The sequence below is a fragment of the Phasianus colchicus genome, chromosome 2 (assembly GCF_987193195.1).
Source record: "Phasianus colchicus chromosome 2, bPhaCol1.hap1.1, whole genome shotgun sequence".
Lineage (NCBI taxonomy): Eukaryota > Metazoa > Chordata > Aves > Galliformes > Phasianidae > Phasianus > Phasianus colchicus.
The window spans coordinates 84,339,788-84,366,502 of record NC_143437.1 but is presented as its reverse complement, the minus strand read 5'-3'; the positions used below and the strand labels follow the sequence as shown (position 1 = coordinate 84,366,502).

General features: G+C 36.2%; 1 long non-coding RNA gene across 2 annotated transcripts in view; it reads left to right on the top strand.

Annotated features, from left to right (window-relative positions):
• Nucleotides 1-26,715, top strand: part of LOC149919148 (uncharacterized) — an 86,183-nt gene that overhangs the window by 19,289 nt on the left and 40,179 nt on the right. For both annotated transcript variants that reach the window (XR_016464815.1, XR_016464816.1), the window contains exon 2: nucleotides 14,378-14,495. This is a non-coding gene — a long non-coding RNA (uncharacterized LOC149919148). The remainder of the gene's footprint in view (nucleotides 1-14,377; nucleotides 14,496-26,715) is intronic.

Here is a 26,715-nt window from a genome sequence, read left to right as displayed (position 1 = left end):
GGAAAGGCCTACTCTCAGCAGGTGCTTGGCTTATTGTATGAAGCTTTCCTGAATATTTCATCACCGATAGGAACTGTCTTCCACATACTATGAGATTTATTAACTGTTTCTTACAATGCCTCAGTCCATCTATCTATCCATAGCATTTTCAGAGTTATTCCTGTGGACTATGATTGCTTCTCTGGTCATCCGACATTCTACCATAAATCACAGCATGCCAATGAAAGTATCCTTCTCTCTGTTTCTTTATAATAGCATGCATTGTTTGCATTCAGTCAATGAATTCATCTTTTTGCCTTTCTTTTCTTTTTATTAATAAGAAATATTTTCATTCCAATTATCTGAGTTCATAAATAACTTACATATATAAGTAAATGTTCTTAATTGTGCCACTATACATGACGTAGAAAAGTCGACATGATAAAAACAGGGTCTGATGTTGTCATGAAAGATTACGTATAAATGATGCTTATTTCTACTTTCAGACCGTTTCCTGAATGCAGGGTTCATACAATCAGTTCAGAGTGTGCTGTTGGAAGTAGCAAAAACACCCCACAATCTGTCAGAAATATTGATTGTTATGGCCTACTGAATTCTGACTCAAGCTGTATCTGCTTGAAAGCCCTTTTTAGTTTGCTAAGCTCTCCTAGTAAGCTTCATTTCTTTAAAGGAAAGTGATCTTCGAGCTTCACTACACCTTTAAAATTCTGTGCAGAACTGCTATTGCCTTGCAAGGGAATTCAACAAGCAGTTGAATGTAGCTCACAAGCACATCAGGAGACAATTAGCTGAGGCTTTGTAGTGAAGCTTCTGTAAGTCAGATGGCTCCTGTGGGATTTACATAGAGAAACAGAACTGGATAATTAGCAAAATATTAGTCAAATAACATGAAAAATAACTATATCTAATAAAACTAGTGTTCAGAGAATAAGAATGTATTGAGCTTTTTGTAGAATACATTTCATCATTTTTACCTTTGTTAAATTTATTTCTGCCCATTACAGCTGAAATTGTCACAGAAGGTCACGGTGCTGTTGCAGCTGACTTTCTTATTAGAAAATCAAGATTACTTACTTTGTGTATCCGAATATAGTATGACAAAAAGCAGCATGGCATGGTATCCAAAAATATCATCTCATGTACAAGAGTACATTGCCCTAGACATGTTCTTTCTGTTTTATTTACAGTATTTGTACATTACTTTAGCATCTTTTTGCCTTGTAATGAGAAAAATTTTTTAAACATAGATATAATTCTTATACATATTGCTCCAGTTTCAAGTTTGCATCAGAGCTTATTTTGTAACATGGATTTTATTATCACTAAAGTTTGCTCTTGTATTTCATTATGGATCAAAAAATAATTGTAGAGAGCAGCCAAATAGACTTAAGAAAAAAAATAGCTTGTTATTTTCTTTTTTAATAAGCAAATAAGGACATTGCAATGTTTCTAAAGAAAGGAGATTCTGTGCATGATCAAATCTACATTATAATCCATTTACCTCAAACATCTGAGTTCTATACTTTCTTTGTTTTCACATCTGAAGTTTTGAAGTACATAACTCATATAACATGGCTAGAAACACAAGAGACTTCTATGGAGTGTGATAACCTTGAACCTAGGCCCATATCACTACAAGACTAGCTGAGAGCAAAAAAATTAAGATGTTTCGGGCCTTTTCACAGAATCACAGAATCACAGAATTGTAGGGGTTGGAAGGGACCTCCAGAGATCATTGAGTCCAACCCCCCTGCCAAAGCAGGTTCCCTACACCAGGTCGCGCAAGTAGGCATCCAGGCAGGTCTTGAATATCTCTAGAGAAGGAGACTCCACAACCTCCCTGGGCAGCCTGTTCCAGTGCTCCGTCACCCTCACCATAAAGAAGTTCTTGCGCACATTGGTGCGGAACTTCCTATGCTCCAGTTTTTGGCCGTTTCCCCTTGTCCTGTCTCCACGTACCGCTGAAAACAGCCTGGCCTTGCCACTCTGCCCCCCACACCTTAGATATTTATAGACCTGGATCAGGTCTCCTCTCAGTCTTCTCTTCTCAAGGCTAAACAGACCCAGTTCACTCAGCCTTTCCTCATAGGAGAGATGCTCCAGGCCCTTCACTATCTTTGTGGCCCTCCGCTGGACTCTTTCCAAGAGATCCCTGTCTTTTTTGTACTGGGGAGCCCAGAACTGGACACAATACTCCAGATGAGGCCTTACCAGGGCAGAGGAGAGGGGGAGGATCACCTCTCTCGACCTGCTGGCCACGCTCTTTTTAATGCACCCCAGAATGCCATTGGCCCTCTTGGCCACAAGGGCACACTGCTGGCTCATGGCCGACCTGTCATCCACCAGGACACCCAGGTCCCTCTCCGCAGAGCTCCTCTCCAGCGGGTCATTCCCCAACCTGTACCGGTGCATGCGATTATTCCTCCCCACATGCAAGACTCTACACTTGCTTTTGTTAAACCTCATCTGGTTTCTTTCTGCCCAGCTCTCCAGCCTGTCCAGGTCTCGCTGAATGGCAGCACAGCCTTCAGGCGTGTCAGCCAATCCTCCCAACTTCGTATCATCTGCAAACTTGCTGAGGGTGGCCACTATCCCCTCATCAAGGTCATTGATGAAGATGTTGAACAGGACCGGTCCCAGCACCGACCCCTGGGGAACACTGCTAGTTACAGGCCTCCAACCAGACTCTGCACCGTCAAACAACCCTCTGCGCTCTGCCAGTCAGCCAGTTCTCAACCCACCTCACTGTCCACTCATCTATCCCACACTTCCTCAGCTTTGTTATAAGGATGTCGTGGGAGACAGTATCAAATGCCTTGCTGAAATCAAGGTAGACTACATCCACTGCACTCCCCCCATCCACCCAGCCAGTGACAACATCATAGAAGGCTACCAGGTTGGTCAAGCATGACCTCCCCCTGGTGAACCCATGCTGACTACTTCTAATAACCTCCTTTTCTTCCAGTTGTCTGGAGATGGAATCCAGCACAAGCTGTACCATCACTTTCCAGGGATAGAGGTGAGGCTGACTGGCCTATAATTGCCTGGATCTTCCTTCTTGCCCTTTTTGAAGACTGGAGTGACATTGGCTATCCTCCAGTCCTCAGGCACCTCCCCTGTTCTCCAAGACCTCTCAAAGATGACAGAGAGCAGTTCAGCAATCACCTCTGCCAGTTCCCTCAGCACCCGTGGATGCATCCCATCGGGTCCCATGGATTTGTGAACATTGGTGTTGCCCAGGCGCTCTCGGACTATCTCTTCCCTGACTAAAGGGAAGTCTGCCATTACCCAGACCCTTTCACTAACCTCCAGAGTCACAGATTCCCGAGGGGGAGCTTTTTCACTGAAGACAGAAGCAAAGAAGGCATTCAGTATCTCCGCCTTCTCAGCATCCCCCGTTACCAGAACACCCCTGTCACTAATCAGGGGAGCCACATTCTCCTTATTCCTTTTACTGTTAACGTACTTAAAAAAGCCTTTTTTATTATCCTTTATCACCTTTGCCAGGTTCAATTCCAGGCAGGCTTTAGCCTTCCTTGTCGCATCCCTGCAGGCCCTGACAACATTTCTATATTCTTCCCAAGTGGTCAAACCCTTTTTCCACATTTCATGGGTCTACTTCTTTCCTTTGAGTTTGCGCACGAGCTCCTTGCTCATCCACACAGGTCTCCTGCCACCCTTTCCCGATTTCTTCCTCACAGGGGTGCACCGATCCTGAGCTTGGAAGAAGAGCTGTTTAAATGCCGACCAGCTCTCATAGGCCCCCTTACCTTCTAACACCCTTACCTTCTAACACGGGATAGCTCCAAGTAGGTCCTGGAAGAGATCAAAGTTGGCTCTCCTAAAGTCCAGGGTAGCAATCCTACTTTTTGCTTTAGTTCTTCCATTCAGGATCTTGAACTCCACCATCTCGTGGTCACTACAACCCAAGCTAACCCCGGCCTTTACTTCCCTGACAAGCCCTTCTCTACTAGTGAGAATAAGGTCCAGCAACACGCCTCCCCTCGTTGGTTCCTCAACTACCTGCATCAGAAAGTTGTCCTCAACACATTGCAGGAACCATCTGGACCGCGTGTGCCTGGCCACATTGCTTATCCAGCAAATATCTGGATAATTGAAGTCCCCCATTTTCAAGGCATCAAGTAAATACTGTTAATACTGTCAATGCCACTTTAATTAAAAAAACAAAAACCAGTCTAATGAGCAACAGCATGGTCATACACTTTAGACATTTCAAAAAGTGTAACTTCAGATTCATTTCGGGCACTGACCAGGGGAGGTACACTTAAAAGACAGTAATTCTTTTGACCCTAAGAAGTACTGGATGAGCACCGAGAAGACTCAAGATGAGGGTTGAGTTGTGAGACATTTGTCTCAGGCAAAGTGTTAAAGTGTTTTTCAGAGCTAGTGTGAGACAGGAGTAGATAGTCATAAGCTCTATTTATCAATGTATCTGTAGATTGTATATTTCTGTACTCCACTAATCAGTGATTACTGTAATAGAAGCTGTCTTTAGAGCTTGATCTGAGAGTATTACCTGTGAAAAAGTAGTGTAAGCAAACACCCTAGTATATTTTAAGTATAGCTGTAGTTCACTTAAGATGCTATTTTGGGAAAAACAAAACAAAAAAAAAGGGAAGAAGGGAAGGCAAAGGGAAAAAAAAAAAAAAAAGGAAAAAGGAAGAAAGAAACCTTTGACATTGATCATTTAGCATTTCTACTGACAGATCTAATGCTCCAAAACTGCACCCTGTTATGCATCTGAGTAATGTTCTATGAAAGTCCTGTAGTTTCTCTTTCAAAGAACCATAGAATCATAGAATCCTTAGAGTTGAAAGGGACTTTTAAAAGTCATCTAGTCCAACTCCCCTGCAAGAAACAGGGATATCCACAGCTAGATCAGGTTGCCCAGGGCCAGATCCAGGCTCACTTTGAAAGTCTCCAAGGACAGGGCATCTACCACATCTCTGGGAAACCTGTTCCAGTGCCTCATCCTCCTCACTGTAAAAGTCTTTTTCCTTATATCCAACCTAAATCTACTCTTTTTAAGTTTGAAACCATTTTCTCTTGTTCTGTCATGACAGACCCCACTAAAGAGTCTGTCCCTTTCTTTCCTGTAGCTCCCTTTTAGGTACTGAAAGGCTGCTATTAGGTCGACTCAGAACCTTCTCTTCTCTAGGCTTAACAGCCATAGCTCTCCCAGCCTGTTATCTTAGAAGAGGTGTTCCTTTCCGTGGACCATTTTTGTGGCCCTTGTCTGGGCACGCTTTAACAGGTTCATGTCTCTCCTGTACAGAGGTCTCCACGTTTGAATGCAGTACTCCAGGTGAGGCCTCACCAGTGCAGAGTAGAGGGGCAGGATCATCTCCCTTTATCTGCTGACCATGCTTCTTGGCTTTCTAGGCTGTGAGGGCACATTGCTAGCTCAAGTACAGCTTCCCATCCACCAATCCTTTAATCCCCAAGCTTGTACTGGTAATGGGATTGCCTTGACCTATGTGAAAGACCTCGCATTCGGATTTGTTGAACCTCATGAGGTTCACCTAGGTCCACTGCACAAGCATGTCTAGGTCCTTCTGAATGGCATCCTAACCCTCAGGTGTGTCAACCGTATTCTGCTGACTGGTGTCATCAGCAAACTTGCTGAAAGTGCACTTGACTCCACTGTCGTTGTTGAAGATATTAAAGAGTACTTGTCCCAGCACTGAGTCCTGGGGGACACCAATCATCACTGATCTCTATCCAGACATTGAGTCATTGTTTACCCCTCTCTGGAGTTGATCCCACAGCCAATTCTTTGTCCACTGAACAGCCCACCCATCAAATCTGTATCTTTCCAATTTGGAGAGAAGGCTGATGTGGGATACCATTTCAAAGGCCTTACTGAAGTCAAGATAGGTGACATCAGTGTTTCTTCTGTTGTCCATTGATGAAGTGACACGTGTCTTTCCAGTCTTTGTTAATTGGATGCATCGTGAAGTGAAGCTTGTGAAAATACCTTCTTGATGTACATTCATAGTGTCAAGAGTGCCTGCATTCCATCATGTAGTACAGGTGATCTTCAGTTATACCAGTTGACAAGCATTCTTCCTCACTCTTTGAATTAGATTTTAAATTGCTCTCTCTCTCTACCACAGAAATTAAATGAAAAGATATTTACAAAAATAAACTATTTCTGATGAGGTTGTATTTCATTAACAATGCACACATTTATTTCCTTTTCTTGAAAGTATATGCTTTAAGTTTGTTGTTACTCCTGGTATGCAGCTAAGAACCATACAACCACACATTCACTTTTTCCTCCTTTACCATTAGAACTGGAGAAGAGGAAAGGTAGAGTAAAAGTAACAAAATTCATGGGAGGGAGATGTGGAAAAAGAAGAAAAAAAAAAAAAAAGGAAAAATAAGGAAGAAAGAAAGAAAACAAGTGATGCAAAAGCAGTCACTACCTCCCATAGATAGACAAATTCCTAACCAACTCATGAGCAAAAGTTGTCTAGCTTACCTAAACCCTATCCTATCTGTTTTAATGCTGATTAGTTCAGGTTATTGGCCTTGTTGAATTCCTTCTCAGCCTCTTACTCATCTACACTCTTCTGCACATTGAAGGGAGCAGAGGGAAAAAATCCTTGGCACTGCAAATTTTGTTCAGCAATATCTGAAACATCACTGTCTATAGTGGAAGCCAAGATTCTCAGAAGTCTGGGATTTTCTTTCATCAGAAAGTGCATATGAAACCATATCAGATATTATTTTCTCTGTTCTCTAGTTTTATTCATAACTGAAGATAACAGTAGTGCTACTTCTTGGTTGCTCTTTTAACCCATAGAACAGAGGGCTGTGTAGCAAACTCTGGCTTCCTGATTTGCTGTGGAAATAAGTGGGTGTCAATATGAAAAACTTCTGATTTTCTTTTTTCTTGCTTTTGTTTAAATCTCAGAAAACACCAATGAAAAATCTCAATAAAATAACATCCTATTCAATCAAGGAGCTTATGCTACTTTACATATTTTTATGAAGTTTCAATATGAAAGAAGCTTTTAGCATTTTATTTTTTTTTCAGTCTGCTCATATTAGAAGAGTACTTGAGAGAGTTCTTATCACTTGTCCAACATTAGTGGAACATTGAGCAAGATCTTTCTGTTAGTATTTTGTTATATAGGATAACCCTTCCCCTAGCCATCATCTTATTTCTAACAGAGTAGAATTATTTCTTTTGAATGTGGTGATGTTCCAAACATTGACTCATCAAGACTTTTTACATGGCACAAGCAGTGCTGTTATTCTTTATCTAATAATCTTGAAATACCTTTAATGTATTGTTCATTTTGCATCATATGTTTTTCCTGTTTAAAGCTAATCCTCATACCACTTCTTAGAGATAAGTCTAATATGAACAGGTGAGCCATAAGAAGACGTGGCTTTTAAAATGCATCTTGTTGAAACACTTTGATCACTGGGACCCAGCATTTCCTGATAGAAAAATATTATACCAATGCATATTAATTTATTTTTGCTTCTCAATCATTATGCATTAAAAAAAAAAAAAAAAAAAAAAAAGCTGTTTAACTTAAAATTTTCACAAGAATTATTTTGCATTCCCTCTTCTTGGTTTCTCTACCTGAAAGCTTGGACGGTGACTAACAGGCATGTTGTATTCCCGAACTTAGATATATTCACTGGGATCTGGGCTTTAATATAGAAAATTCTATAAAATATTACCCCCTTGAAGAAATCTGGCCAATAAAGAAATCTTTTACAAACTGCATGTCCAAATAATATCCTTTTACAGTTAATGAGCTACTTCTGCCATAGAATTTCTTCAGTAAAATGGGGATAATACTTCACTTGATGTGCATTGTATGAAAATAAATGAAGCAATCTAACCATAGGGGTGAATGTTGCAAGAGAAGCAGAATAAAGTTACTAATAAAAAATATATTGGAACCAGCTTCTCTCACTTAAGCACTAAATTTCACTGAAATTTTAGAGGCCAAGATAAATGATTCTCATCACTCACGTTCCTTATATCATCTGTACTCAGGTTACTTATATCATCAGTAGAATGCATCTGATTACACAGAAGAGACAGGAGAGGTACAAGCTAATATCCTTCTCCTTTGCTTTTTTCTATTATTTTTTTTATACTGTAGAGATTTTTGTGTGTGTGTGTGTTATGTAGTATCAGAGTACACAGAAACCATGTATTAAATCAATTGAGCTCTTTGATACAACTACTAAATATTATTAAAGCAGGGCAGCTGGGGTTTGAATGACTTAAATTGTTAAAGATTTTAAAGTGATGCATTGCTCTGTGCAATAACTTAATTTACCAAGCCTATGTACTTATTTTTCAAATTCAGTTTTTCTGCAAAGAGTATCTTCTTAACTGCACGGTAAAACTAAGTTATATTGCTTTATTACTGGTAAGTTGTACTTTCAGTTTATGCTTAAATAAATTGAAAGTAGCACCAAAATATTCTAAAAACCTTATAAATTGTTATTTATACCTTTTCTATTTTTCACCTGCTATTAATGAAAATATTATTGTTTTGAGCTAATGACTTCATAAAAATTTTGAAGCATACTTTGATTACAATGTAATTATTTTTATTTCTTGCTTTTATTTGTCTAAGGAGACCAAGATTTTGTGGCTTAGAGATTGGGTTTTTTTTGGTCTCAACTCCTTAGCAATTTCTTTTTTTCTTTTTTCTTTTTTTTCTTCTCTTAAGTTCAGTATCTCTGTTGTTATTTTGCTATACTTTGTATAACGAACTCCTAGACTTATTAAAGATACCAGCTTTCATGGTTCTGTGGAAATATTGTCTATCATTTGGACTGTACTCCCTTCTCTCTCATCCATGTGGGCATGAATAATATTACAAAGGAAAATTCTGAGATTATCAAAAGTAAGTACAGATTTTAGATAGCTTGTGGGAATATTAGAGCAGGACAGGTAGTATTTTCTTCAACCCAACCTGTCAAATAGAAAGAAAGACTTGGGTAAGATTTACTACATCCTGTGAGCCAGTGTCTGGTTGTCCAGCTGAATTGCAGCTTAAAAATCACAGGGCCTTCAGAGAGTCATGAGAACAGCTAAAGAGGAACAGATTCTGAGTGTCAAGTGAGGCAAAACATAGCGTATCATTAAGTTACTGAGGACAGTTTAGCAATTGGTTTGTATATTCAGAGTTTTGATCTCATTGGGATCACTATTTGCCCATGTAAAAAGCTGATGTCCTTCCTGTTTATAAACTCCCTTTAAGTATTAGAAGGACGCAATGAGGTGTGCCTTGAGATTTTTCTTCTCCTGATGAAGAAGCAGATGTTGAAGCAGAAGCAAGATCTCCATGACATCAGAGGCAGATGTTGGTGACAGGTGATGGAGTTTGAACCTTTTCAATACTTTTCTGCTACATTTTGTTGCTGTGTTATAAATTGCAGCAGAGTGGCAGATTAACAAAATGGTGTCAGACATGGAAGAGTGTATGAAGCAAAGGTGTGGAATTGAATCCCACCATGCAGAAAAAAATGCACCCATTGATATTTTGTTAACTGTTGCTGAACATTTATGGAGACCAAACTGTGGATGTTAGCAGTGAGGTAGTGGGTGGTGCATTTTAGCAGTGGCAACAACGATAGTGGGTCACCTCTGCTGGTGCAGATTGTTTTAAGTGTGTCATAAGGTTCTTGTTCATGGTTGGTGAAAATGCATAGCTGATGGTAGTGACTATGTTGAAAAAGTGTGCTTTATAGCTGAAAATTTGCTCTTCTGAATAGTTGAATTGTGCTTTTGTATTGGTTGCAGTTTCCATGGAAATAAATAAGAGGAATTACTTTTGGAGCAAGCTTCATAGGCGCTGTCCTGGACAATTCTTCATTCAGTGCAGCCTATACAGCCAAACAGTTCGACACTTATGCCAGAGCTAATCACCATTCCATTAGTTACAAGAGTAGTTAGATAAAACCTATGACATTAAATCTGTATTTTTAGTTCATATAGAATGAAACTATAAAGAATAATAAAGGAATGACAGAACATGTTTTGAAGTAAAATGCTGTTACAGTTCTATAGAAAAGTGCTGACTGCCATGCTGAATCTTACAAAGAACCAAAGGCTTGTAAAATAGTATGAAATAAAATCATTTTTTACAGGAAATTAAAAAACAGAAATTTTACATTTTCTTTGCCTCATAAATTTTTACTGTAGTAATAATTTCTCATTGAATACAATTATTAGATTCCGATCAAACCACTAGGGATAGTTGTGAATTTAGGCAAATACTGACATTTAATTTATATTCTTTCATCAGAAGCTCTGTCAGATTTAGTGATCCAAACTTTATTTTTTCTCAGCTTAAGAAGTTCAGATGAATGCAATGCATGTACAATTATTTTGAAGATTTTTATGGTAGGAAGCATCATGCACACATTGTCATGTCATCTGGATGAAAAACATGGTTATAACAGCTAGATCACTTCAAGAGAGGGAGGGAGTAGTCATTTTTGATGCTCTTCAAATTTTACAACACTGAGAAGGATTCCATTTGGCATTGCTGGTTTAACGATGGAGACACCTGTTCACATTGAGTTACTGTAGATAGATAAAACCCCATAACTCATTCCACATGGGCAGTTACACAGAACAGCTGTCAGAGAGTAATGACTTCCAGTCACAACTAACACAGAATTAATTTAAACCAGAAACCTAGTAATAAAACCATGTAATCCTCTGTCAGTCAGGGAGCTCATTAAACTAGACTAAGGTCATACAAGAGAACTGTAGCAGATTCAAACACAGAAGCTTTTTAAGAATTAGAGCATGCTGAGGGAGGAACCAAAACATCAGTATATAGCTTGTTTTAAAACATAATAGATAAATAGATAGATAGGTAGGTAGGTAGGTAGGTAGGTAGGTAGATAGATAGATAGATAGATAGATAGATAGATAGATAGATAGATAGATAGATAGGGAAGAGGAAACAGAAAGTTTGCACTTCAATGCTTGATGAAATTTCAACTTGATGAAATAAAAAACAATATATTTTCTTAGGGAGTGATAAAACATTCTTTAGGAAACAAGACAACACTTGCAAATGGTTTGTTGGCATAATCATGTAGGCTAAAAATATCTTCTCAGAGAAAATGAACAGAAATCAGAATAGAGATATTCTTTACTCATTCTGTAAAATCTCTTCCATTTTATCAAATAAATAAAAGTGTTTATGTGAAAGCATTATGGGATGCTGGATATTAGATTTGTGAAATGCAGAATCGAAAGTTTAGGGAATTAACTCAGTATTTCTGAAATTAATATATAATACTATTCAAAAATAATCATAGGGAAAGGGCAGAAAGACTGATGGATAACTAAAAAAGAAAGAAGTCTATATTTGGGTAAGGAAAAGGAACACATAAAGCAAAATATGAAAAGGACAAAGAAGATTATGAAGTAAAGCCAAATGATTCATAAAAGCTAAAAATGACTTGAGAGTATTGCCCAGGAAAAGAAACAAATAATAGAAGATATTGCATATGTAATGTTTTTAAAAGGAAATACTGTCAGTGTGCTCCGATCATGATAATGATCATATTATGACAAATCATGATATGTAGAGAAGCCTTAGCATCTTTTACAGAATGCACTTATCCTACTTGTGGAGTCCTTTCTTCAAAGCACAAGAAAATTCTCAAACAAGAAAAGATCATATTGTCTCCCCTTGAATGAAAATACAATACAAAAAATCTCAGGTATATGGACCATCCTTCTATAATGAATCTACAATAAAGATGATCGTACAGTTTCAAGAGATCAGAGGCAAGAAACTGATATTGTAAATATGATTATATATATATGTGATATTGAGATCATAATTATGAAATGTTCTTCTCATGATTGTGTTCGACACAGGTACTATTTAAGACAGATCAGACAGCAGCTTGATTAGCTATAATCATAGCAAAAGAATGTTCAGGCAATCATAGCAAAAGAATGTTCAGGCAGCATCTCCCACTCTGCCCTCTATCCAGGAGAGGGCAGAGACCTGAGACAAGGAGCTGGGAGACATGATTTACATGGGATTTCAAAGAAATAAAAGAAGTAAGGAAAATATTTCTAATGTTAGCAAAGCCAAATGTGCATTCTTGGGAAGAATGAACTCCTGATAAATATTTACGAGATCTGCTCCAAAATGAACAATAATATTATTAAATGAATTATTATTATTATTATTATTTTCATTTATGTTCATCTAAATTTAAGGTACAGATTATCTTATCTGACTGCTATTTGGAAGATTAAAATGAGAGCACTCATCATTTATGTTCCTATCTCTCTTCAGTTTCCTCATTCTGAAAAATTTCAAGAGAATAAATGAATAAAGCATTGTATTTCTTTGGATCAAGAAGCTCAGTTTATATTTCAGGATATCCTTTACCTGCACTATTAAGATTTAGTAGAAGTCTTATCTCCTGTATTGGTTATATATTTGAATTAAGACTGAATCCCGGTCCTATGCAATGGCAATAAAATAAATAATGTAATATGTAAAGGAAAGAGTAGCAGAAGTCAAATCACAAAGAATGGTTCATACTGACATGTATTATCTAAATGTTATTAGTTTTGCAATTGTTATTTAACCTTATGTCTCAGCGAGATTGATACACAGAGGTTCAAAGCAACTTCAGGGGTTAGTTTAAGAAAACAATTCCACAAAGAACGCCTTTTAAAAAAAGTGAAAATAATTGTTGGTGACTGTGACAGGAATGTGAAAGTAAGATGCCAAGAATGGTTTAGCTAGCATAGCAATACTAGAGCCAGGTAATATAAAAGACAAGAAGATCCTTTGTATTAGAAACATCATATTTAAACTTGAAACCGAAATACAACTGATTAGCAGCTGATCCCCTAGCCAGTTCCCCCCATCTTAATTGTTCTGCACAATGTGAAATGGTATGGAATATCTTCCTGGACAGATACAGCAGCTGTCCTAGTTGCGTCCTTTCCCAGCTCCTTGTGCCCCCTCCCAACACCCTCACTGGCAGGACAGTATGAGTTGCTGAAAACCTGAAATGTCCTTGGTCTGTACAGCACTGCTCAGCAATAAGTAAAACATTGGTGTGTTGTCATTGTTTTTCTCCTAACTACAAAATACAGCAACATACCAGATGCTATGAGGAAAATTAACTGTATATAAGAGAAAACTACAACATGGGGGTAGATGACCTCCAGAGGTCCCTTCCAAATGCAACAATTTGGTGAGGAGTTTTCACTTTTCCCATGCCCTTCACCTAAATCAGACACTCATACGACTTGGTTATCTTCCAGTGACTCCATGCATTTTCAGCTGTAAAGAATTCTTTTGAAAAGATTCATGAAAATTTCATATACAATTTGTTGATGAAATGAGCAGATGTATAATGTTGGTGAAATTTCTTAGAGAATACAGATATTCTCTAAAAAATTGCACAGGCTAAAGTACATAACCTCTTTTGATGTAAAATTATGTTAAGGGTATATATTTGGAGATAAAAAAATAAAAAAATAATCTCTATACATTTTAAATGTCTAGTATCATATTTTAGAGTTATTTTCTAATATAAAACCTACTGTGTTTAGCAGTGATAATAAATACATTAGTAAAAACCCAGGAGAAGAGATCTCATACGCTAAATTTATATTTATCAAAACTTCTACTGATATTCCTGTGACTGTGTAACTCTCCATATTCATCTAATACACTACTGATGCTAGTAAATTATGTGTGGCAATAAGATTAATGTGATCTGATCTCTGTACAGGAAAACTAAGACAAACTGAATTCAGAAGGAATACTGGAAGAGGTCACTATAAATTACTCATCATTTTCCTGCTATTCTTCATACAGAATGTAGGAAAATATATACCAATTTATTTACAGTATCAAAATTAGCAGGTATATAAAAAGTAGCCTTGCTCCATTTTCCACCTCAGCAGCAAATTTGGCCCTATATCCTCCACCAGTTCTCATCTTTGAAGGAAAAAAAAGTATATTCCATCCTCAGGACTCAGGATCCAGAACAGGACTCTGGTGTTGTTCATAAAATGGATATGAGGATGCTGCTATGTTGGATCAAGTAATTTGTAATAAATAATTTCAGAAATACTGACAGTCAGTTACAATATTGTTAGATTTGTTTTTCCAAAGTAATTAACTAAATTATTTGTGTTTTGTACCATGTTGGGAAGTTGTTGATTCAATTTTGTCAATATTTGATAATTGAATGTGATTAAATAAATTGTCAACATTTGTCATGGTTTTATGTTTTTTTTTGATTTTTAGTATTCCACATCAAAACATCATGTACTGGAATTAAAGTGTTAATGCTCCAATTCCAGGTACCTATCCCTATCCATTATGGAAGTCATGGGATCTGACCCTTCCGGGTGGGGCGGTCTCTTACTGCCTGGCAGTGGGTGCTGGAGGGTGCTTTCCAAGCCGTTCCAAGCTTTTCAGGTTTGACTCGGTCTCGGGAACTCTCTCTCCTATCTTATTTGATTTATTAGTCTCAATTTCAATTAGATTGTATTATATTGTGTTATCTTGCATTCCGATATCATAGTTAGTAAAATAAGTTTTCCTCCATAGATTGTTGCCGCTGATTTTTTTTCCTCCCTTCCTTCCTTCCCATTTTGTGGGACCAAGCGGGGGGTGGGGCGGGCAGGGGCCTACTGCCCCCTGTCATGGGCATAAATTGATCTAGTTAACTTCTGTGACAACATTGTATTTTTGAATCCTTCCAGAAAGATGCACATATTTTTGAAACAAAAGTCAAGTGATTCAGTACTGGGGATGGGAAAGATTTAAGGTTGTTGAGAAATACCTTGCAGGAATAACAACTCAGAAAAAGGCCCAGGTGAAAAAGTATTATGCTTTTCTTCTGCTAGCTTTTCCTCATTAAAATCTCCCTTGAAGATTCACTGCTCCTGTGATACACACAAAAACAGATTTTTATATTTATGAAATATAAAACCTGAGGGCTTTAGTGCATATTGTGTTTTCCTGATCTACTGCTCATTTTGCAAACTTTTTGGGAAAGGTGTTCTTTGTGTCGTTTACAATATTATGCGTGTTATTGATCTTGATCAGAAACAGAAACAATACACTTGATATACACAGCATGAAATTCAAGATACACTTCAAATAATAATCACACGCTGTACATTGAAAGTGAAGGCTACAAGGGAACTCAGTTCTCTCAGCTGATAGTTTTCAACTATTTCGCTGTCCAGTGTAGTTAACACCTGAGAATTAGTGAAAGTTGCCATAGTGGAGATAGGAACATATCCAAAATAGGATTTCACAGTCTTGCTTGCTACCTTAGTCAAAAAGCTTAAAATGTAAAGGTGCAGAAGTGACATATGTTCAAAGACTTTTATTCCCCAGATTAGACAAGACCTAGACCAAACAGAGATTTCTCCTTTCTTTCATTTGTGACATCTTTCAACTCTAAGTCAGATTAAAACAGAATACAAATCTAGCTTTTTAATGTCTCAGATGATAGGTTTTAATTGAACACATTTTAACAGACTGATAAAACATGTAACCAAGCATGTTATTGACTCTGTGTGAGTTTCAGTCAAGGTACTCTCTCAGAAGACATATTACAGGCAGTATGTTTTTTCTTATTTTATCAGGTAAATAGTGTTAGGTATAGGAGGAGAACCATAAGAGTGATAGAGGAAAAGGATGTGAGGCAGAAAGGAAAAAGGAAAGGAGATAAAAAGAGAGAAATGGAAGGAGGAGACATGGAAAGGGAAAAGTGGAAATGGAAGAGGAAGAAAGGTTAGATGCTTGATAGGGGTACCTTGAGCAAAGATGCTTACTAGTGCAGGGCTGACAGGGCTGGATCAATCTCCATCATAAATTAAGGTAGAAAGAGGAGAAGTACAGCTGTATACTTTTTATTCATGAAATAATTTCAAGCAAGTCCACTGAACCACTTGGCACAGCTAGTGAGACTAAAATCATCTCATTAAATCTGCAAACGAAAGTTATGTTCATCACTGTCAAAAACTTAGGTTGTTGAAAAATTAAATCTCCTGGGAAGCAGCTAAAAAGTTGCTATGTTTTTGAGGATATTGGAATCACTTACATCTGTGTCCTATCCATTTACCTTTGAAGTGTCATTTTTAGTAAGAAAAGTATACAGTGGTCTAGAATGGCAGTATATAGCACATGTAATCATTGTTTGAAATATTTTTTCTCTCATTTTCTTCTCATCTAGCTGTTCTCTTTCTCTCATTCTCTATTGGAAAATTGAAGATATGTTGATGAAGCAATAGTCTTTCCTCTTCATTTAGACAATTATATTTCTTGCAGTCTTTGAGTTCAAGATCACACATGATTAAGTATAGAATACAATTAAAAAAATCACTGGTGGATGAAGAAAGCAATCATTGTTGCAGAGTATTCCAAATAGTCTGAATCATCTATTTGCAGGCCACCATGTTTCACTCAAATGCTTCAGATAAAAAAAAAAAAAGAAAGAAAATAAATTTACTGTGTTAAATATAATGTGAATTTTTAGCAATGTCTATCTCCACATATCTCTATGCATTAAAAACACTAGTGCATCAGTGTCATGGACTAACATTTTAGTCTTAACTCCTTTATTCCTGCTGCTGCTATATCTTCTTTTTATATTAGTAGTTAACACTTTAAGGCAGTTTCTTTATTGCATTTTACATTTACTTGTTCTTTTTGATGGATAAACTCACTGTTCTCTAAGATCTGGCAGTTTGCTGCAATGTCCATTTGTTCATTACACCACATCTGTTTTCTCTGTATGCCACCTTATGAATGAAAGAAAATAAATAATACCAAATAGACCATGGCCTCAATACCTAGTCAAATAAAATAACATAAGATAAAATAAAATACAACACACGAAACCCACATTTTGCACCTGGATTTGAAATAGCATTTCTTTACCCTATTTGACTTCATATCACTCACAAATCTATGTACTAAAAAAACATGAAGTTTTTTAATGTTTGCAATCTGCAAAAATCAGTTATTAAGGTATAGACTGTACTTTTTCCAAAAACAACACAATGAAGAAATATAATTTTGTTCTGAAAATGCTGGTAAATCTTTGTTCCAGAATTTATTCTGATTTGACTTATAGAGTAACTGATTCAGTTGTGTGTTCTTTATATATTTAGCAAAATGTACTTAAGAACTTCTATTGAAGCCAACAGAAAAATATGTTTTATTAAGGAGGGCTCACGTGCAAAAAATGAAGCCTTAGACTAAAGAGTAGACTTCAGAATTAGTACTCTTAAATTCACTATTCACGGTTTCTTTTTGAAAGATTTCTTTTTTTAAGAAAGATCATTTTTCTCTACCAAAAAGCAACATCTGATGTTAACAAATTTGTGAAGCAACATTGGTAAAATAAATATATAATCACAGCTTTTTGAAAGTTTTATATTCCTCAGGTCCAAAATTATTTTTTACTGTGTCATTCATTTCTTCATTATTCTTCATTAATGTACTCAAAGCATTAAAAATAATGTATCTGTTTCCAGTGCAAGGCCTTCAAGGACAGCTTGAAAGCATGAAAATCTTATTTTTACTTTCTTTCTATTGTGTATAATACATTATTCTACTCACATTCTCAAGGAAAATATTATCAGAGATTCCCTAGCAGAACATGATATTTATTATCATTTTCAGAACCAAATTTGGCCCCACTAGAAAAAAAAACATCCCCTCACTGAATATGACTGTAAAGAATTAGTAGCCATGGTGCAGTCTTGGCTTCACTAAACGAAGGTCAAATTCAATGAGATGATGTTTTTTGCTACGTGCAGTAGAATATAAAATACATAAAGTTGTGTGATTTCTAACAGTGTTTTGAGAAGTCAATTAAAAAAAAAGTATATTAGACTTGAACTTGGGAGTCTGTTTTAGTTGTTGCTTCAGGACTTCAGAATTCTACTTTTTTTTAGCTTGTCACTACCATTCATAAAGCAGAATCTGAAAATTTTTTCATCACCTCACTGTCTTCCTATATATTTTATGATTTATTAGTAGAAGTCTGTTTTGGTTCTTAAATTGATCCCTGAATATATTCTACTTTTCAATAGACATAGTCTGAATGTCCATCAAAACTTGTTTCTCATCTTTCCAATTTTCATGAAATCATGTGTTTTCAGAATTGTCACATTTTTTTTTCACAATTAGTCTATTCTATTTGAGTAAGAAAAGAGAGAACCTCGGACACTTCTATCCAGTTTGATTCTCCTCCTGCCAGTAAACATTAGACCAAATGTTTCTTACTTGATATGCTATTGTTTTCAGAAGAGATTTTTGCATCCCTTTTAAACATGAATGCCTTAAAACTCTAAAAACATTTCCAGAGAACTGCCAACATCAGTTTTACACAGCTGTAAGACAGAGCTGCCATTATTATGTAAAGCTGACAAAACTGGAATCATAGTAGAGCAGAGTAAAACACAGCCTGTCAAACTGCTTAAAACTGCTTACCTTCTTGTATTCTAAAAAAGCTTCTCAGACTTCTTTTGTGGCCTTCCAACACTTTTTTTCATCATGATACTGTTGATATAACTATTTGATAAAGTGCTTTGAATTTTGAACAAGCAGATGTTAGCCCTATAGAAGTTATGTTATCCTTGGTGATTAGACACAAATTGCAAGGAGATGGATTGTTCAGTAAATAATTAATCACAAGAAGCTTCCATAGGTAGATGAGGAATAGATTCTATTTAAACTGATTTTGTCTCAGTGGTTGATCTAACTCAAGGGGTATTTTATCTCAAACTTGTTTTAGTTCTACTTCAATTAGGATTTTAGTCCCCAAAGGGGCACTGCTGATTAATTAGTTATTGTTCAGCAACTTTATTTTCTGGCCTTGACTGCAGCCACTCAGTCTAGTATGTATTGATCAGCTTCTAGGTCTGTTGCATGTTCTTTTCAGGGTTGCTTAAAAAGCGATTGGTCTGAATGAACCAGATATTGACCTTGGTCACAATTCAGTAACACATGTAAGCACATGCCTACATCTAACAAAGAGAATAATGCAGTAAATACAGCTAACTTATTTTTCATGCTTAAAGTTGAGCAGACACTTTAATACTACATTCCAGTCAGAACATTGGTGGTCTTGTTGAGGAATTACGTGAGGAGATTTGAAATGTTGGAACACTAAAACTTGGACAATTTTTTATATCCACCTTATATCTCAAACACTGAATCATATCAGACACCTCATAAAAATATATAAAAAAATCTTTGCCATGGACAAATCTCCTGTAGAAGATTATTTTTTTTCCCTCTGAAAATATGTAGTAAAGACTTCAAAATCGAAGTTTCAGAACACCCTGTATACTTTCTACCTCCACAGTGGAGTATTTTTAGGAATGTTTGATGATAGTGTAAAAGGTTTGGTGGGATAATTAGGCACTATAAAAACACAGACGTTTCTCTGATCACTTTTCAACCTTTGTCATTCACAGATACTCCCTACGTTTCTTGTAAAGAAAGGAATGTAAGAGCAAATACCAGAAAGATTGTTTTTTGCTTGAATGGCACTATGTAGGGAATTAGAACCAGTAACCTCCAGTGTCCTAGTATAACAGAGCTCTGTGTTTCTTATGCAAATTCAGAATGCTATGTAATCTCATGAATATTTGTTTTAATGTTTGACACGTTACGATTTTTATGTGTTGATCAGATATCATAGACTGATGTTGTTCAAACTGTGTGGTAACTGTTTCCATTTTATTGCTAATGGGCATTATAACTGTTAAGGAAAAACACAGAACCTGCCCAAAAAAGAAATTTTAGGAAACAAAGTACTAATAATTTCCTTTTTTTTTTTTTTCTTTTCTTTCTTTCTTTTCTTTTTTTACAACTCTAATTTAAATGTTGGCCATGATCTAAGAAAAAAACAGAAAAAACAGAAGCAAGCTTTTGATACCAGGTAGAATGTGATGTGTAATTTGTTATGAACTATGTAGAGTTCAGTCAACCACAGAAATGTAAATGAGGCATCTCAGGAGTGAGAGAAGTGCTAACTACATATATAATATAATATAATATATATATTATATATGTATATGTATATACATATAGCAAAAAGAAGGAGGAACTCCCAAAAGGTGGTAGAATTTCAGGAGGACATAACTACTCTATATGTATACATTGCTTCATCCAATAACCTTGATTGTCAGAAATGTCTCATATCTGCTTTTATGGAAATGGCTACTAAAGTGTATCCACAGTTCTGGAGAGAAAAATTATTTCCAAACCTGTTGTGGAGTTGTCAGAGACAGGGTTAATTTTCTTCATAGATGCTGATATGATGTTATGTTTTTGATTTATGATGAAAGCAGTGTTGATAGGACACTGATGTTTTAGGTGTTGCTGAGCAGTGCTGTGTGGAGCAGACTTTTCAGGTTCTCACATTGCCCTGCCACAGGGATGTTTCAAACCACATCACATCATGCTTAATAATAAAAATTAGGAATGAAAAAGGAAGGAGGTACACTCAGAGTTACAGCACTTGCCTTAATATGTAAAATTATAGCACAATGAAGTCCTGCTTTGCTGGTTGGGACTTAACAATTTCCTGCTGATGGGAAGCAGTGAACAAATTCCTTGTTGCTTTAATTGTTAAACTGTCTTTATCTCAATGCACTAGTTTTCTTACTTTTTATCTTTCTGATTCTCTCCTTCTTACTGTTGTATAGAAGACTGAGCTTTTGTGAATGCATGAGTGAATGAAGTAAGTGAATAGATATGTTTTGTCAATAATAATGTGTTATTAATAACAACTTGTTTCTACTGATAATTATGATTTGCGGTCATATTTTCCTCAGAAATATTGATTGTGAACTGCTGTAAACCCTTTGACTCAGGAAAGAGAATTGTGCAGAACGGAAGTTTTCCGTAATTTCACTTAAATAAAATTAAGTAGAATGAATCTGGATCTAGCTACCCAGACAGAATGTAACATATTTGAGAAAATGGTGCTTTCACTTATTACTACAGTGTTGTGGTTTAACCCACCAGCAGTTCAGTGCTACACAGCTTCTCGCTCATTCCTCCTAAGTGGGACAAGGGAAAGAACTGAATACAAGATAAAATTAATGAGCTGAGGTAAGAACTATTTACCAAGACAGAAAAGAAAAAGAAAGAAAGAAAAAAAACAACAGCATGATGACTATATATATATACATAAATATCCACAATGTAACCACTCACCATTTGCTGACCAATGCCCTACCAGCAGTATCCCTCACCACTTGCCAACTGACATTCAACAATCCCCAAACAGCAACCCAATAGTGGCTAACTCCCCACAGATTTATATCCTTCTACATGATTGTCACGTGGTATGCAAAAACCCTTCGTGTAATTTGGGCTAGCTATTCCAGCTGTACCCCACTCCTTGCTGAGTTGCCCAGCCTCGCTCTGGATGCACTCCCATAATTCAGCAGCAACCAAAACATTGGTGTGCTGTCAGCAGTCTCCACTGTAACCAGGACATATATTAAGTAAGGTTTGATAGCTGCAAGAGAAAGTGAGAGGAGTTTTACAGTAGATGACTGAAGGACAATCTGTCATCTACATTATTCTGATCCTTATAAACCCTTTTAATTTTAGAAATGACCTTACACCATGAAGCGTGAGAGGAATTAAAAACATATAGGTAAGATTTTCTTAACTAGGATTATGTTTAACCCTGAGCATCTGGGCTATCCATCTAAAATTCAAACTTAGAATTGATTGTGTATTTTCTGGTGAAGCATGTTGTTTATAAGAGACCAACGAAACAATGCTCTTCAAAGAAATTTTGATGGCATGTTTATCTATATAGACTTATTCATAATAAAGAAAATTTGAGACATTAATAAAGAAATATGCAACCTCATTAAGAAACCTTAGAATCCTTAGAAACTTTTAGACGACCCCGTAGACAACTGGAATGTTGTTTCTGAATCATTATTTTCAGGAATTAAAAGCCTTTATCTCAAGCTTGTAAATAATCTATTTCATTTTCTTCTACATATATATATACTTTTTTTTTTTTTTTCCTCATTGTCAGCATAGCATAAACTGATATCAGGGACACCCACAACACTTATTAAAAAAGAATGATATTTGGGTGATAATAAAATATGTCTTCATAGTTTAAGGTAACCACAGAATCACAGAATCATTAAGGTTGGAAAAGACCTTTAAGGGGTCCATTTACTAGATCGTGTCTCTAAGTACCACATCTATGCATTTCTTGAACACCTCAAGAGATGGTGACTCCACCACCTGCTTGGGCAGCCTGATCACTCAGAGAATTTTTTCTGAATATCCAAACTGAACCTCTCCTGGTGCAGTGGCCGAACCTTACTTAGCACAGCCCCCTTGCAGGAGGTTGTAGAAAGCAATAAGGTCTTCCCAGAGCTTCCTCTTCTCCAAACTAAACAATCCCAGCTCCCTTAGACGCTCCTAATAAGACTTGTGCTTCAGACCCCTCACCAGCTTCATTGTCCTTCTTTGGACATGTTACAGGTCCTCAATGTCTTTCTTGTAGTGAGGGGCCCAAAATTGAACACAGTATCTGAGATGTGGCTTTTCCAGAGCTGAGTACAGGGGGACAATCATCTCCATGCTACTGCTGGCAACACTATTTTGATACAAGCCAGGATGTCATTGGCCTTCATGGCCACCTGGGTACGCTGCCGGCTTATGTTCAGCCAAGTGTCAACCAATACGCCCAGGTAATTTTCTTCCACGCAGTCTTGCATCCACTCTGCCCCAACCATGTAGTGTTGCCTGGGGTTGTTGTGGCCAAAGTGCAGGATGCAGCATTTGGTCCTGTTGAATTTCATCCCCTTGCCCTCAACCCAGCTATCCAGTCTGTTCAGATCCCTCTGTAGGGTTCTTCCTAGTATTAGGCAGGTTGAAATGTCCTCCCAACTTGATATCATCTGCAAACTTACTGAGGGTGCACTCAATCCAATCCCCTCATGCAGATCATTAGTAAAGATCCAGTACACTTCTCACCAGCTGGATTTAATTCAGTTTACCACCACTCTGAGCCCAGTCCTCCAGAGAGATTTTACTCAGTGAAGAGTACCCATCCAAGCAACAGGCTGCCAACTTCCCCAGGAGAATACTGTCAGAGGTGGTATATAACATTTTTCAATATTCCAGAAAATGCAAATCTTACAGATTTTTCACATTCCTGATTTTTGGGCTTGAGTTCTTTTTGTTTGTTTGATTGCTTTATTTTATTAGTTGCAATTTATTATTATTATTATTATTATTATTATTAGTCACTGTGGTGTTCCATTTTCTTTTTTTAATCTGTGCAACATAAAATAATTGTATTTGAAAACTTGACTGAAAAATGAAAACACTTAAGTGCATCTTTATGATTGCTGTGGAGAAGGCTGAGAAATGATGCACAACAAAAGAAATTCTGCGTTAATTCAAATCTGTGACACTCAACTTTGAACAGCTTATGTCATTCTGGTGTAAAGCAGTCACTAGTAGCTAGAATATATGTTTTACTAGTCCATAAATTGCATATAATTCACTAAATTAACTGGATTATTTATGGTAGGTTCAAAGTGGTTTCTTATTTTATGAATCAGAATTAAAATTTTGTAGTGCAGTTGGATGAAGGCAGTTAATTGTGTAGCTGGACAGGCAGGGTTTTTCCCTGAAGCTTTAGTGAGGGCTTAAATTATCTCCTCAGGAATGTCTACAGATAGAAATACTGAAAAGGAAATTTGGAAACTTCCTTATTTGTAGCAGGTTTCTGTAAGCCTGATAGTCACATTCTTTAATGCTATGAACTGTTTCTGTTGGGAACCTGAAAAGGTTAGGAGCCTTACAGATGTTTTGTTTTGTTTTGTTTTGTTTTGTTTTACAATGTGGAAACTGTTTTTTGTTTGTTTGTTTGTTTGTTTTTGAGCTTTTGTAAAATTGTTATTTTGTTTTGTGATAAAATTAATTCCAGCAGAGCAACTAAAATCAGTTTTAGAAGTAATAATGACATAGGCTATCCCCAGAAATATACCAAGGAAATAAAATTTGCTACCACATTTGCTCAAACTCTGCTCAGTATAAGACAGAATAAGCCCATTAGAAAGGAACAAAAAATACGTAACTATCCAAGATACCTTGTGTTGTAAAATGCCCATATAAACTCACTAATTTCTCAACTGCTGTCATTGCCCTATTAAAATAATAAGGTTACCTTGTTCTGGCTTTAGTTTCTTTCTCATTTGCCAGAAAGCTGAAATTTTGATTATGGTAGATACTGATGCTTAAAAAAATCACTGAAACAATTAAGAATGATAAGAAGGAAGGAAATCACTAATTAGTGACAGTGTAAATGACAAACCACAAAATATTTTCTGGTTTTGTTCTTCTCCCATTATGGACATTAAATATGTAGGTGTTTTCAATACTTGTTTCTGTTCCCATCCCACTGATTCTTCTGCTCCTCACTGCAACATGAAATCCAATTATGGAGGTTCATTCACTCGAACTTTGTGTGAAGATGCTCTTCAACATCTAGAAATTAGTCTCATATATGTGTTTATAAAGCTTCCTTTAGAATTTTGATTGTTGGTTGCAGTTGCTGTATCTTCTTGTATTTGAGAAATGGATTTAATTTTGTGGGTTGTGGGGTGCTCTTAGAGGAAATATAAACATACAAAAATGAATAAAAAATAATAATAAAACAGAAATAACAACTGCTGCACAAGCTCAAGCTATTTCACTTTCAGCATTTCTAATATTTAGTACTTAGTGTTATGATACTCAATGATCCATGCTTAATGCTCATGCTTTTCAGCAAAATATTGTTTATATAAACTGAGTATCTTTGTTTCATATTAAAAAAAAAAAAAAAAACTTTTTTTTTATTTTTGGAAAATTAGATTGTTATCAAGTTATGAAAGAATGCAGTTTCTGCACTCCATTTTTTTCTCATATATTTAGTGAATTTTCCTTTCTTAAACTATGCATATGACAGTGTTATTAATGTCTTAGAAAAACGCATGTGCCCGTGAATATTGTAAAGTAGCCCTTGGAAGTACCATATTCATGAGTTTACATCTCAGAATCAGTCTGTGATTTTTTTTACATGTCACTATTAAGCCATTAATCTCTATCTAATCCACCAAAAACCTTCTTAAAGTAATTAAAAAAATAATTAAGATGTCTAATAAAAACAGGAGTTATTTTTGTTCTTCTAAACTTTATCTGTGTTTTGAAGTACTGTTAAAAATTTAGGTTAAGTTCAAATTAAAGGTATTACTAATTTCCAGGTGGCTCTATATATGCAGATCTGGACAGGTGAAGTAAGCTTGTGCAAAGGGCTCAAACACACAGAATATGTATAAAAGTGAACTTGAGTAGAAGTCATTCAATTGCAAAACATAACATGTCCAGCTTTTTGAAAGTCTGATTATGAATGCACTTAATGTAGATTTCATCGGACAATGCAATGTATCTTCAATAATACATTTCAGATACTTTCCTTGAATCTTTCATACTAAGCAGTAGAAAACAGATGCTTCTAGACTGAGAATTCAATGAACTATATTAAATGCATACCTGAGGATGCATACATGAGGATGAGGTGGATAACTTTCTAAATGTCCTAATTTCCTTCTACTGAATATAAATCTATATACACATACGATTTAACGATTCAAATAAGACTTCATTGTAGATGAACTTCATTTTTAGACTTTTTTTTAATCAGTGGTGACTGAAATCCAGTTGTGGGTATAGGAGTGTTTCAGCTAACACAGAACTGAAAAGCTTGCTTAGCTCCTCTTCATAGTAAGACCTGTTTCATATCCATGCATTTGATCATTCTGAACTCCAATTTTGCTATGTTGTATGATTGTGTTTTCAAGTTCAGACACTACACACAATGCATCTGCCACATTTCTACAAGATGCTAATTTAAATCAAGTGGAAAGTATTCTTCCTTCTTTTTCCCAACTAGTGCCAAAACTCTGTAAGATCAATAGTGTGGTAATAAGATTAATTTTTTTCATCTTGAAGTAGCTAAAAATCATTGTAGACTCATTTAATGACTGAATTTTAGTGAGGAGAAAGGATTTTTAGTTGGAAAATTCCAACAGCTGTGCAAACAAGGAATTAAGATTTATCAGATAAGAACACTGATTTTATGTATTAGTGTTCATAACTACAGCAACAATTAATGAAAGAGATGAAATGTTTTTTTCATTCCACTCCTTAATATTTTCTTATGAAAGTCAACTACAATATCTGGAGCAAAATTGAAACTCAGAAATCTTTCTTCCTAGGTGAAAGCTCTACCATCTAGTCATAGTCAATCTATTCAGTCACCTTCTCTTTCCTTCATGTCATAGCTGGTTTTTTTTGTTTTTTTTTTTTATATGAATAATCATTATGGGCACATTGTTGTTTATATCATGTATGCTGCAGGTAATATTTTATTTTGAAGGAGACGTAAGAATTTTTATCCATGTCAAAAAGAGACCCTGAATTCATTCTCTTGTATACTTTTCCTAAACCCTATAAACCCTACTACTAGAGGAGAGATGGTGGGTGGCTCATGCAGAAAAGAAAGATATTGCTGCTTGGTCTTTGAAAGCAACCTGTTAGACCCCAACTTAGTCACCAATTTAAGACC